This window comes from Chiroxiphia lanceolata, chromosome 1 (assembly GCF_009829145.1).
Source record: "Chiroxiphia lanceolata isolate bChiLan1 chromosome 1, bChiLan1.pri, whole genome shotgun sequence".
NCBI classification, from domain to species: domain Eukaryota; kingdom Metazoa; phylum Chordata; class Aves; order Passeriformes; family Pipridae; genus Chiroxiphia; species Chiroxiphia lanceolata.
In genome coordinates this window covers 2575154-2588578 of record NC_045637.1, presented here as the reverse complement: position 1 = coordinate 2588578, position 13425 = coordinate 2575154, and positions in this window count along the sequence as shown.

The following is a 13425-nucleotide window of genomic DNA, read 5'->3' as shown; positions in this document are numbered from 1 at the left end:
TCAGAGTGGAGAAGGAGTCTTGTAGAGGGACAGCGACATCACTGAATCACAGGATCATAGAATTCTGATTTAATGACATCACTGAATCATAGAATGGTTGGAAGGGACCTTAAAGATCATCCAGTTCCAAACCTCCTGCTGTGGAAAGGGACATCTTCCACTAGAACCCCGTGATAAGATGTGAAGAGATTCTTGAAGTCACCTTCCATCTCCCAGTCCCACGTGGCCATTCCCGGATATTCAGGTTTTGTGGGACAAGATCTCTTGAGCTCACAAACTGAATCAAATATCCCAAGTTGGAAGGGACCCATGTGGATCATCAAGACCAGCTTCTGACTCCACACAGGGCAACCTAAATTAAAAGCAGGTACTTTAAAGCATTGTCCAAACCCTTCTTGAACCAGAATTGGCTGAGGTAGAAGAAGAGAGAGGAGGTTGTTTCAGCCAGAACCAACTCTAGGAATGGGATTTCTCTCATCCCTCTCAGGGTTTCTCCCATTTCACCCAGGGTTTAGCTGCTGAAAAGCTGAGAACTTGTTACCCATCCAAACTCACTGCATTCTTCAGCAAAATCATGAGGTGATACAAGAAGTCCTCGGGAGGTGCCTTTTTTTCTCTGTTGTCCAGAGAGAAAACCAAGGTGTCCAATTTGCCTCAAGTGATTAACTTCTGGATAAAAAAGAAAGGGGTTCTACCAGAAAGCTGGAGAGGGACTTTGGACAAGGAACTGCAGTAATAGGACAAGGGGGAATGGTTTTAAACAGAAGGAGAGTAGGTTTAGATGGGATATGAGGAGGAAATTCTTCCCTGTGAGGGTGGAGAGGCCCAGGTTGCACAGAAAAGTAGTGACTGCTCCATCCCTGGAAGTGTTCCAGGCCAGGCTGGACAGGGTTTGGAGCAACCTGGGATACTAGAAGATGTTCCTGCCCATGGCAGGAGGTGGAACTCAATGATCTTGAAGGTCCTTTCCAACCCAAACCTTTCTATGGTTCTGTGATGTAGAAATGAGCAGTTTGAGGGTGAGAAGGGTTGGAAGGAGATACCAGATCTCCAGCCTGGGTGATTTGAGCACAAAGAACTTTGTCAGCCTCGCTGGGAACAGTTAAAGAGCACTCAGTGTGTGCTGAGACTTCTCAGCATCATTTTCCCAGGTTGAAAACCTGGGTCAACACTGGGAAAAGTGTGTGATTAACAGGTCAAGAGAGCAGCATCTTAAATCCCACCAAGCAGGTAGCTGAGAAGTTCAGGGACTGACAGGAAACCCGGGGTTCTCAGACAAAAATCCTTGTCTAGAACTGAGTCATCCTGCCAGCATTAATGACAGGGAATAAAGGCAGGGAAATAATGAAAAAATGCTTTTACTGTGTCATTACAGGAAAAGGGCACAATGCAAATTAGGCCACTATTTCAGATAATTAGAGGTGAAAGAATGGATATCTTTGATTAAAAGTGGGAGCCCAGGCAGGATGAAGCTGCAGAACAATGCCTTGTTTTCCCTTGAAAACTCCCCAAACTGAAGAAAAGATAAATACAGACATTAAGGAGTTCAAAATCCTCTCTTCCAAGGGCAGTTTTGGACTTGCTTGTTAGAGAGATGTTAAAATGCTCAGTATGTCACCTCAGATAAGTGGAAAAAATCTATGGAATGAGCTGTTAACCATGAGAGCTGCTTTTCTTGAAGATTCTTGAGCTGGCCCAAAGACTGGGAACAACAGGAGAGCAGGAAAAGACAACACCAAGGACAACAGGACCAGGACTCATTTAGGAAGGTGTCTTACAGAAATTGGTTCTCTGAGGTCTGAAAGCCCCTTGAGGTGCAATTTAAGGTCTGAATTTCTAAGTGCTCTGCAGTCACGTTGCTCCATCTCCTCCAGCTGGCACAGGGATCCCTGTCCTACATCTCTCCTGAGTCCTCAGCTCTTCTGGCCAGTCCCACACCTACAGCACACGTGTCATCCCCTCCTGACTGTGGGCATGAAGGAGCAGAGCCTACAGTCAAAGCCTGTTTCCCACAGTGTGGATCTTCCTACTGATGTGTGCAAGATTCTGGAGGATAAATTTGGGGAGACCTTTCCTGTCAAGACCAAGTTGGAGGGGGCTCTGAGCAATCTGGTCTAGTGGAAGGTGTCCCTGCCCATGACAGGAGAGTTGAATGACCTTTACGGTCTCTACCAAGCCAAACCATTCTATGATTCAATGATTCCTCCTCCTTAGCCCCCTAAATATCTCATGGCTGAGAATTCTTGAGTAGAAAAGGCACAAACTCCACCTGGATGCAGAAAATCTCAACCTATATATATGTGTATATATATATATATATATATATATATATACACCTGTATATTTGTTACATGAAGAAAAAAAGTGGTTCAGCCTCTCTCTCTACCATCCTCACTCTGCATTTGGCTCAGAGACTCCATCCTATGAGAACATTCCCGGTGTGGAAACCCCTCCTCAGTCAAAAGCCTGTGAAAAGAGCTTTGGATCCGTTTGGCTGCTGAAGTCTCCTCAGGGTATTTTCCCTTTTAAAATTCAGGTTCTGCCTTCCTTTCTCTTGGTACCTGGGAGCCTAATTTTCTGCAGAAGTTAATGGTAGGGGAGTACTAGTCATGCAGATGCCAAGGAATCGGTCTCCTTGGCAACAGCAGCCATGGAAGCGCTGGGATCTCATTAACTCCTCAACCCATTCATGTCCCTGCACTCTCAGCACTGTCCTGCCCCAGGGACAACTTGGCCTCTGTATTATTTTACACATCCCGGGGTTTAGATAATTCCCAAATGAAGCTCTGGCCTCACCTCCCATTGGAAATCTCTCTTTTGTCATTCAGAACTGTGACAACTCAGCTTCAGTGTTCAGGAAAAAAAATAAAAAAAATGTCCCAGCAAAGGTAAGGAAAGAAGAATATTCTTGAATTGTGCAGAGAATAGAGAGAAGTTGGAAGCTCTGGAATTTTCTTCAGGGGTGGTCCTTTGCAGTGGTATAAATATCTGAGTGGACTTCAGCCTCAGAAAGGGAGAAGCTTGTTCTCTGAGGTCCCTTTTCCTCGAGAGGGTGTTATTACAACACAGATTTCTTGCTAGGGGACAAACAAATATTCTCCCAAATCCTAGATGATGATGTTGGATATCCTGGCACAAAGCTGCAGACCGTGGCAGTTGCTTTTCCTGACCAGTGACCTATTGAGGACACCTAGGAGAGGTCTCTGTGGGGTTGAGAGATTTATATAATTTAGATACAATTTAGATATAGTTTGTTTATGTAATTTCAAGTTTATATAATTTCAAAGTTTTATATCGTTTCAAAGAAGATATTGATGGGTGTGAAATGAGACTGAGAGGGAGGACAGACCAGACAAGAAATGGGTGTTTGATGAATTAATAACATCTATATAAAGATTGAATCACAGCACCTGCCCTGTTTAAAATGAGGTCCCATGGACAATTCATGAACAGGGAAGGAGCCAAAATGAGCCTCATGGATCTGAAAAGGGGAGTTTCAGTCATATAAAGGAATATGGGAAATTTTACACCAAGTTTTGCAACCCAGTGTCCCAAATTCTGAAACTTTCAGTGCAGAAAATGCTTCTGCAAGCAGGAAAGGGCTGGTTTGCCCTCTGTAGTGTTGGTAAAAAAGCCATGAGCTGAACTGGTTAGAGAAAGTGTGAGGTCTCCACCACTTGAAGAGCTTTAAAAATAGTTTAGAACATGATCTGTGAGTTGCATCGTGGCAACAAATAACGTTCTCTTGAAGCAGGTGCCCAGTATGATCCTGCAACACTCTGAGCTTGAATGATCCCCCAACAAAGGAAATGGAGTTTCCAAGGATTTCCTCCAGGAAGATCTTAGAGCCCCTTCCAGGGCCTGGAGGAGCTCCAGGAGAGCTGGAGAGGGACTTTCCACAAGGGTCTGGAGTGACAGGACAAGGAGGAATGGCTTTAAGTTGAAGGAAGGTAGATTTAGATGAGATATGGGGAAGAAATTCTTCCCTGGGAGGGTGGTGAGGCCCTGGCACAGGCTGCCCAGAGAAGCTGTGGATGCCCCATCCCTGGTAGTGTCCAAGGCCAGGTTGGACTGGGCTTGGAGCAACCTGGACTAGTGGAAGTGTCCCTGCCCATAGCAGGAGTTGGAATTCCATGATATTTCAGGTCCCTTCCCCCCCAAACCATTCCATAATTCTATGACAGACTCAGGTACTTCCAGAAGAAAACAAACAGGTGAGTGGCCACCTCCCTTCTCATGGCGTGGGATGAGCTGCAGGAAAGTTCTCACCAGCAGGACACGGGTTCTGACTCACTGTGTTGAAGGAGCCAAGGGCAGCAGGATTCAGGGATGACACCATCCTCAACATCTCCTGCAGGGACACTGATTGAAACGCTGCCCCAGCAGAGACAGTTCCTGCTTGACTTGCAATTGGTTTTGGCAGGGATTTAATGAGTCAGTGAGGAACAGGGCCGAGGTCCCAGTGGTCACTCACCTCCACCTTCACTGTGTGCTCACCACAACCACGTCACACTGCTTTTCATAGCCATCAAGTTGCCACTTGACCCTTCACTCTCTCCTTTGATCCTCCACCATCCTGCCCTCGTCATATTCACTGCGTGGGAGCTTTGTGATTTCTAGATTTGTCTCTAATCTCCCAACCCTTCAGACTCCAAACTCCGACTTCAGATCTCAGATTCCACCATGGCAGGTACAGAACAACTCCTGGACTTCCAGCAGCGAATTCTTCCCTTCAGCTGCTCTGATCCAGGCAGGATGTTGAATAACTCACCCATTTCTCTTGTTGTTTAGCTCAAGATCAAGAAACTGAGCAACAAAAGAGAAAGGAAAACCACTCGCCCACAGAGCAGCTCCCAGGGCTTTGTTTCCTGGCTGCTTTATGGCAAGAAAAGGAATTGTGAGCTGGATGTTCTTCTGGGGGATGCTCAGGATGAGATGCCGGAGGGTCCTGAGATCACAGGCAAATTTGGGGTTGTGTTTCAGCAAATTCAGGGCTGGATTCACCATGATATGATGTTTTTATAGTGGGAAAACTTCTATATCATGTCCTCCCCCCAATATGTACCCTGTTTGTTCCCAAAATATCCCCCTTGCTTGTACCTCCTCGTTCAAATCCACGCTGTGAGGCTGCAAATCCTTGTTATATCCTGAATCCTCTATGGAGAGAAACGCATTAGATTCATTTTTTAGCTACATCAATAATTTAATCACTTCTAATGCAGCAGCAAATAAGTAAAACCAGTCAAAAGATTCATTGACTGAGGCTGGAGGAGGGGGAGAAGGAGGGAGAAGGGACAACAACATCAGTGTCTGCAATCCAGGGAAGCTAAAACATTCCTCATCTTTTCCAGAATTCCAGTGGCAATAATCTCTTTAACGAGTGCAAACTGTGAGGATGGGAATCTCTGCAGAAAACCTCTCCATAGGCACAGTCACCTCCGTCTGGTTTCCATAGAGATTTGGGTCCCTGTTTCCAGCAGGGAAAATCTTGATTGACAAGTTTGTACCTTCTCAGAGGTAAAACCTCAGCAACACAGAGATGAGCTCTGAGTGCTCGTTAAAGTCCAGCATTTCAGGGCGTTCCTTGTTTGATTTATTTTAAAAGTTATTCTTTGCTGGTTTTATTTTGTGGCGGGTTTTTTTTTTTTTTGCCCCCCTCCCTCCCAAGGTTTTCTCATGCCATGGAAATGTGCAGGATTGGCAGCTTTGGAGTCTGTGATCACACCCTGATTTCAGCAACCAGGTAAAAAAAACTGCAGACAAATGACTGAGTAGGGAGGGGAAAAAAAATGCTGGATTTCTTCTGATAGTCAAAAAAATCACAGGGAAATCCAAATGAAGCAAAGATTTCATGAGCTCTGGGAAGTTTTGGGAGAATCTTCCACAGAAGCAGAAAAAGGTGGATGCCTAAAGCCATGTCAGTGTGGAAAGGGGCAGAGAATTGGATTTTTTTTCTGTATTCTGAAGATATTGGATAGTTTGGGATGATTTGGGCCCATGGAGTAGAGCTTATTCTTTCTTGTCTGGTCTCATGAACTCCATGTGATGCTGGGTTTGGACAATAAGTAGGTCCAGCTCCTGAAAAGACATCTCTGTGAGAATTCCCTGGGTCAAATTAACTAAAAATTATATCAGCAGACCAACTTTTCCTGCTTGTTTTTATTTCTCCCAGGCCCCGTTTCACACTGCATGATTTTAGAGCTCCACTCTTTTCCTGGAAGGTATTCCAGACAGGGATTTCTGATGATACACATGACAAATATCCCAGTTTTCGTGGGGTTGGGTCCAGGAGAAATCAGCTGTACCAATGTCCATTGGTGGTCTCCTGTTGGAACATCCTGCTGGATCTAGGAGGCAAAATCCAGCAGGAATGTTCAAAAGTCTCAGCCTCTTTATCTAATTTGATTTAAAGGAAAATAAGCAAAAAAACCAGCAAAGATTGTCAAGAAAATGTGGATTTTTTATGATCTTGATACATTATATGTGACATACTGTAAAAAATGATACTTACCAGCTGTTCAAAACTCATGTAGGAAAAGCCTGCAGGAAGCAACATTTGCTGGATTTCCATGGCATTTGTCTGCAATTCCAGATGTTTGGGTTGTTCATACATCATGGGATGTTGCAGCAGTCCGGCTGTGCTTGCTGATCTAAGGTTTAATCTGAATTTCATTTGCAATGACTGGGATGAAAACAAATTCCCTGGTGCAAAGCAAAATCTGGGACGATTTGAGTGTTCTTGTCCTGGAGAGGCACCCACGGGTCTGCCCTTCAGTGGGAATGACAAAGACAAGGAGCTCTCCCAGTATCACAGAATCATGGAATGGTTTGGGTTGGAACGGACCATCGAGACCATCTCATTCCCACCCCCTGCCTTGGGACACTTCCCACTAGACCAGGTTGCTCAGAGGCTGATCCAGCCTGGCTGGATCCACCACAGAATGATTCCCAGGGAAGCATCCCTGGTGTCAGGGAGAAGAATTTGATGGTAATAGGTTTTAGGAAAAACATTGTCTGGGCTTGGATGTTTTTCCAGCAGTTTCTGTGCAGTTTTCCAGGTTTGCAGTGCCCTCAGCTCTGGTGCAATTTGGATTTGCTTTCCTGGAACTCTCTGTGGAGAGGAGTCCTCAGAGAGAAGGATCTTTGGAACATGGTGAATTAATTTAGAAAGAGAGAGAGAAAGAGAGAGAAAGGAAGGAAGGGAGGAAGGAAGAAAAAGAAGGAAAAAGAAAGAAAGAAAGGAAGGAGGGAAGGAAAGAAAGAAAGAAAGAAAGAAAGAAAGAAAGAAAGAAAGAAAGAAAGAAAGAAAGAAAGAAAGAAAGAAAAAGAAAGAAAGAAAGAAAGAGAGAAAGAAAGAAAGAAAGAAAGAAAGAAAGAAAGAAAGAAAGAAAAAGAAAGAAAGAAAAAGAAAGAAAGAAAGAAAGAAAGAAAAAGAAAGAGAGAAAGAAAGAAAGAAAGAGAGAAAGAAAGAAAGAAAGAGAGAAAGAAAGAAAGAAAGAAAGAAAGAAAGAAAGAAAGAAAGAAAGAAAGAAAAAGAAAGAAAGAAAGAAAGAAAGAAAGAAAGAAAGAAAGAAAGAAAGAAAGAAAGAAAGAAAGAAAGAAAGAAAGAAAGAAAGAAAGAAAGAAAGAAAGAAGAAAAAAAAGTTTTCCTTCCTGCCTTCACCCTCAGGCATTTATTAAGTGCCTCTCTCCAAGGTCTACCTCTTTTGGGAAAAACCAGGAAACAACCTGCTGGCTGACCCCAGGCACACAGGGAATGCAGGCTGTGATGAAGAGCTCCTGGTCTTTCCCTGGTTGGAGGATCATGGAATCGTTTGAGCAGGAAAAGACCTCTGAGATCATTGAACCCAACTGTGACACCGCCGCTGCCAAGGCCACCACTGGGTGGCTTTGCAGTACCTAAAGGGTGCCCCAAGAGAGCTGAAGAGGGACTTTGGACAAGGGTTTGGAGTGACAGGACAAGGTGAGGCCCTGGATGGTCCCAGGACAGGTTGCCCAGAGAAGCTGTGGCTGCTCTACCCCTGGAAGTGTCCAAGGCCAGGTTGGACAGGACTTGGAGCAACCTGGGCTAGTGGAAGGTGTCCCTGTCCATGGAAGGGTGTAGAACAAAATGATCTTGAAGGTCCCTTCCAAGTCAAACCATTCCATGATCCTGTGGTTTTATATCACACAAAACCAAAGACTCTCAAAATCACTGCAACCCTACAAGTTTTCCATACAGACTTGGTGAATTTTGGGCAGTTTTTCCATCACTCCCACATGTGATTGAAATGGTCTCAGACAATATTACACAAAAGACTCGAAATACAAGGTGTAAGTCCCTAGAAAATCAGATTTCATTTAATCCTGAATCTTACAGAACCACTTGCTGGTATGAAGTGTTTCTTGTTTTTCTGAACGAATAGAATGTTGACATTTTCAAAACAGACCTTTTTGACTGTTTGTTTGCAAAAAACATCACTTAAAACTGACTTTAACTTGAAAAAAAAACAACAACAAAACAAAAACAAAATAAAAGAAAGAAAACAACAAGGGAAAGGTTAGAAAACTCAGAAAAGAAATGGAATTTACTGTTTTGGGACTTAAAGACTTCTGCTGAGTCGGTGAGTGAAGAAATCTTTTTTTACAGCTTCATCTTAATACATTGAATTATCAGGAGACTTTCTCATCAGACTTGACCTTGCCTTAGTTTGCTCTCTCCTGACTTGACTATTCAATTAAATAGTTTTCAATATTTCTCCTGATGCAAGATTTGTATCCTCTGTGCTTCTCTACTGCTCAGGAACTCAGAATTTACTGTGTGTCTTTGGAATGGTGTGAAACCCTTCCTTACCCCAAATGAAGTTATTTTCCCAACAGGATCAAGGAATGATCCCTCTTTGTAACCAGGATTAACAAAGCCTGTGTTACACTCTTGAAAAGTTACAAATCCACTCCCTGGAGGGCCCAAAGTCACTGACAATTTTGGCACCAGCAGAAAAGCCAAACTTAAGGTTGTAACCTTAAAAATGGTTTGGGTTGGAAGGGACCTTCAAGTCTACCACATTCCACCCCCTGCCATGGGCAGGGACACCTTCCACTAGACCAGATTGCTCCAACCCATCCTTGAACACTTCCAGGGATGGGGCAGCCACAGTTTCTCTGGGTAACCTGTACCAGGGCCTCTCCACCCTCACAGACAGGAATTTCTTCCCAATATCCAATTTAAATGTACCTTTCTTCAGCTTAAAGCCATTCCCCCTTGTCCTGTCACTCCATGTCCTTGTAAAAGTCACAGAATCCCAGATTCACAGAATCAGCTGGGTTGGAAAAGACCCCTGAGATCGTCGGGTCCAATCCGTGCCCCAACCTCACCTTGGCACTCAGCCCATGGCACCGAGTGCCATGTCCAGGTTCTAGTTCAGCACCTCCAGGGACAGGGACTTCACCCCCTCCCTGGGCAGCCCATTCAAGATCTGATCCCTCTCTCTGGAAAGAACTTCTTCCCAATGTCCAACCTAAACTTCCCCTGGCACATCTCAGGGCTGTGCCCTCTTGTCCTACTGCTGGTTCCTGGGAGCAGAGCCCGACCCCCCCCGGCTCCCCCCTCCTGTCAGGGAGTTGCAGAGAGTGAGGAGGTCTCCCCTGAGCCTCCTCCTCTCCAGTCTCAGCCCCCACAGCTCCCTCAGCCTCTCCTCATGGGAATTGTGCTCCAGACCCTTCCCCAGCCTCGTTGCTCTTCTCTGCACCTGCTCCAGCCCCTCCATGTCCTTCCTGAGCTGAGGGCCCAGAGCTGGACACAGCACTCCAGGTGAGGCCTCAACAGTGCTGAGTCCAGGGGAAGAATCACTTCCTTGGACCTGTTGGCCACACTGTTCCTGATCCAGGCCAGGATCCATTGGCCTTCTTTGGCCATGTGGGCACACTGGTTCATGTTCAGCTTCCTGGCCATTCCAGCTCCCAGCTCCCTTCCTGCCTGGCTGCTCTCCAGCCACTCTGTCCCAGCCTGGAGCTCCAGGGGGTTGTTGTGGCCAAAGTGCAGGACTTGGCACTTGGCCTGGTTGAACCTCATCCTGTTGGAATCAGTCCATGGATCCAGCCTGTCCAGGTCCCTCTGCAGAGCCCTCCTGCCTTCCAGCAGATCAACACTCCCCTCCAGCTTGGTGTCCTCTGCAAATGTATCCCACAGTCCTTCCATCAGCACTCGAGGCGTGGCCTCACCAGTGCCCAGTGCAGGGGCAGAATCCCTTCCCTGCTCCTGCTGCCACACTCTTCCTGATCCAGGCCAGGATCCATTGGCTTTTTTGGCCCCCTGGGCACCCCTGGTCTTGTGTCCCACTGCTGTCCATCCACACCCCCAGGTCCCTCCCTGCCTGATTGCTCTCCAACCACTCTGGCTCAGCCTCTTGCTCAGCCCTGCAAACTCGAGAGCCTCATCTCCCTTTTCCAGCTCCTCCAGCTCTCCTGTAGGAGCATAAATTAACAAGTAGAAACTTAATAAACACTGAAGAAGGAAAGACTGAAAAACACACTGACACTGCACTATCACTGTAACTTAATGGGATCTTAAAAATTCCTAAATATAGCCTCGAAAGTAATGAAAATGACTGTCTCTTCCATAATAATAATCAGAAATTATTTCCTGAATTGAGCCGATGGTACGTTTTCAATTTTTAACAGATTAGAGCTGTAAAAACCACGTCACCTGCAACTTGTTCTTAGTATAAATAAGTATCTTTAGAACAGGTCTAAGACAACATGATCGGAATGAGCACCCAAAGCTCACCAGAGAAGAGTTTTGAGGTGATAAGTGGAGCCATTAGAGCCGATTGTGTCAATAATGGAAGTTTCACAGCTTCCTAATTACACGTGGCTCTGCTGGAAAAAGGAGAGCCAGGGGAGCAGCTGGGCTGGAAAGTCAGTAAGTATGATTTACGTCACTGACAGGTGCAATCTCTTTGATTAAAAAAGGAAATAGAAGATTAAAAAAATTCAAAAAAAAAGTAGAAAAGAAAGCTGGTCTAGTGGAAGGTGTCCCTGTCCATGGCAGGGACTTGGAACTGGATAATCTTCAAGGTTCTCTCCAACCCAAAGCATTCCACGATTCTATGAACTATTTCATATGTGCAATAATCTGAGCAGGTCCATCTTGCCCCCTTCTTTAAGCCGTCCTAAATAAGCAAATTAAGGAGCCCAGAAGTGCAGTCACAATAAAGAGAGAACGAAAATAAAATTTATCAAGTAATTGTAAATTAATATTTTTTTTTCAGTTCTGTAAGTGACCCCTCATGTCTTGTCCACCATTTAGAGAATCAATTTTTAAGGTTGGAAAAGCCCCTTAAGATCTCTGAGTCCAACCTGTAACCCAGCACTACCAGATCCATCACTAAACCATGTCCCCAAGTGCCACATCCAAAGCCTTTTGAGGCTTTCCAGGGATGGTGATTCCACTGGGCAGTTCCCTGGGCAGCCTGTTCCAATGCCTGACCACCCTTTCAGTGAAGGATGTTTTTTTTATAATATATAATCTAAACCTCTCTTGATGCTGTTTCCTCTGGTCCTGTCATGCTTGTGAATATCCCTGATATTGGGATCATGGCCCAGAAAACACAGGGATGGTTCCCACTCTGATTTTGGAGGGGATTTCAACTAGTTTGAGGCAGCTCATCCATCACTGGGCTGCATCTCTTCCAGGTGACTCTCTATTCCTAGAGCCAGGAGCAGAAATAAGGCATTTTTTCATTAATTAAAGGTGTAGGTCCAGCGACTCTCTGGACCTTTTCATCTGGAACTGTCAGAATGAAAGCAAACAACAATTACTAGAGTCAAATCTGGAAGGCTCTGGAAAAAATTGGAAACCCAATGAGTTTGTCTGGCTCAGGCAGGAATTTCCCAGCCTCATCCACCTTTCTCAACTCCCCCAGCAGGGCATCTCTACCCTGTCAATCTTCCTCCACTGTAATTTGGCCATCAGTTCTTCTCAGTTCTCCACACCAACCTCTCGTTTGCCCCTTCCCTCACATCTCCCTCAATGATCAACCACTGATCTTGTGGATGATCTGGAGTGGGCCATGTGAGGATGGATGGTGACAAGGACAGATTTTCCCCTTTTTTAAGTGGTTTTTCCTACTTTTAATTCCCACAGCAAACAGTGGAGTTCTGCCCCCCTCTGCTGGAAAAGCTCAGCACCTCCAGCTGAGCATCAAAGCCTAGAACATCCTGAGCTGGAAGGCACTCACAAGGATCATGAAAGTCCAACTCGTGTCCCTGCACAGGACAACCCCAAATAATCCCTTCATGTGCCTGAGAGTGTTGTCCAAACACTTCTTGAACTCTGGCAGGGTTGGTGCAGCTCTTGCTTTTCACTTTTTGAGGCATCACGTTGGTCATGTCCCTTTTGGCTGTGTCCAGAGACCATGAGAAGTCTAAACATGCTCTCCTGCCCCACTTCTCCACACTGTCCCAGGATGGGGTGGCACTGGCTGGACCCCTCTGATGGTTTGTCCCCTCAATTCTTGTTTTTCCCCTTTTTACTGAGGCCAGAAGTGGGGAGAGTTCAGCTGAGGAACCAAAGTGCACCTTCAAAGCTTCTTCCTCACTCCTGCAAAGATTTTGTGGTTGGATGAGCTGTAAAGAGCTGGAGATACAAAGGTTGGCAGGTCTCCTTTTGGCCATCTGACCATTTCTGCCTTCCCAACCTGAGCTCAGAAGGGGTATCTGGGCAGTTCACTTGGCAGGCCACATTCGTTCCTTGTTGGGAAAGGGATGAGTCCATTGGTTTTTCCAGCTGACCCACCCAAGTGCTCATTGTTCACCCCTGGTATTCCCAACACCATCCCTGTTGGAGAGTGACTAAGGACAGAGCAGAGAATGGGGGCTAAATCCACCTGAGTGCAAAACCTTTCCAGAAGAGGCAGGATTTGCAGAGGCAGAGCAGAGTCCTCTATCCCTAGAACATCTGTGGGGCCAGAAATTTGAGCCCAAACTATTGCAAAAATACACATTTCAGTTTAAGTCACTTTGAGCTCCATCCTCTGCTATGTTCTTGTACATCCCCTGCTATATTCCTTTATGTTCCTGTATGTTCCTGCCTCCAGCCTGGATGGCCCAGGGATTTTTTTACAGGTAATGAACCCAAGGAATTTGGAAATGCATCAATAAACAAAGCACCAGCCTGAATTTCTCCTGAGTCTCTGTGTTGCTGAGTGCTGGTTTTCTCCCTCCTGAAGCCTCTTCAGAGGTCAAATAGAGGTGATTGAGGTTTAGAGATTTCTTTACCTTGTCCTGGCTTGCCTTAGCTCTTCTGTGCATATCATTTCTCAGAAATGGGTGGGAATGTGATCCGCTCCTGTTTCAACAGCCTTGCTCTCAGCTGTACCCCACAAGAGCCCTCCACATCCCACAGTCCCACGAGGGATTGCTCCCTCCTCATGGGCTGCATGTGAC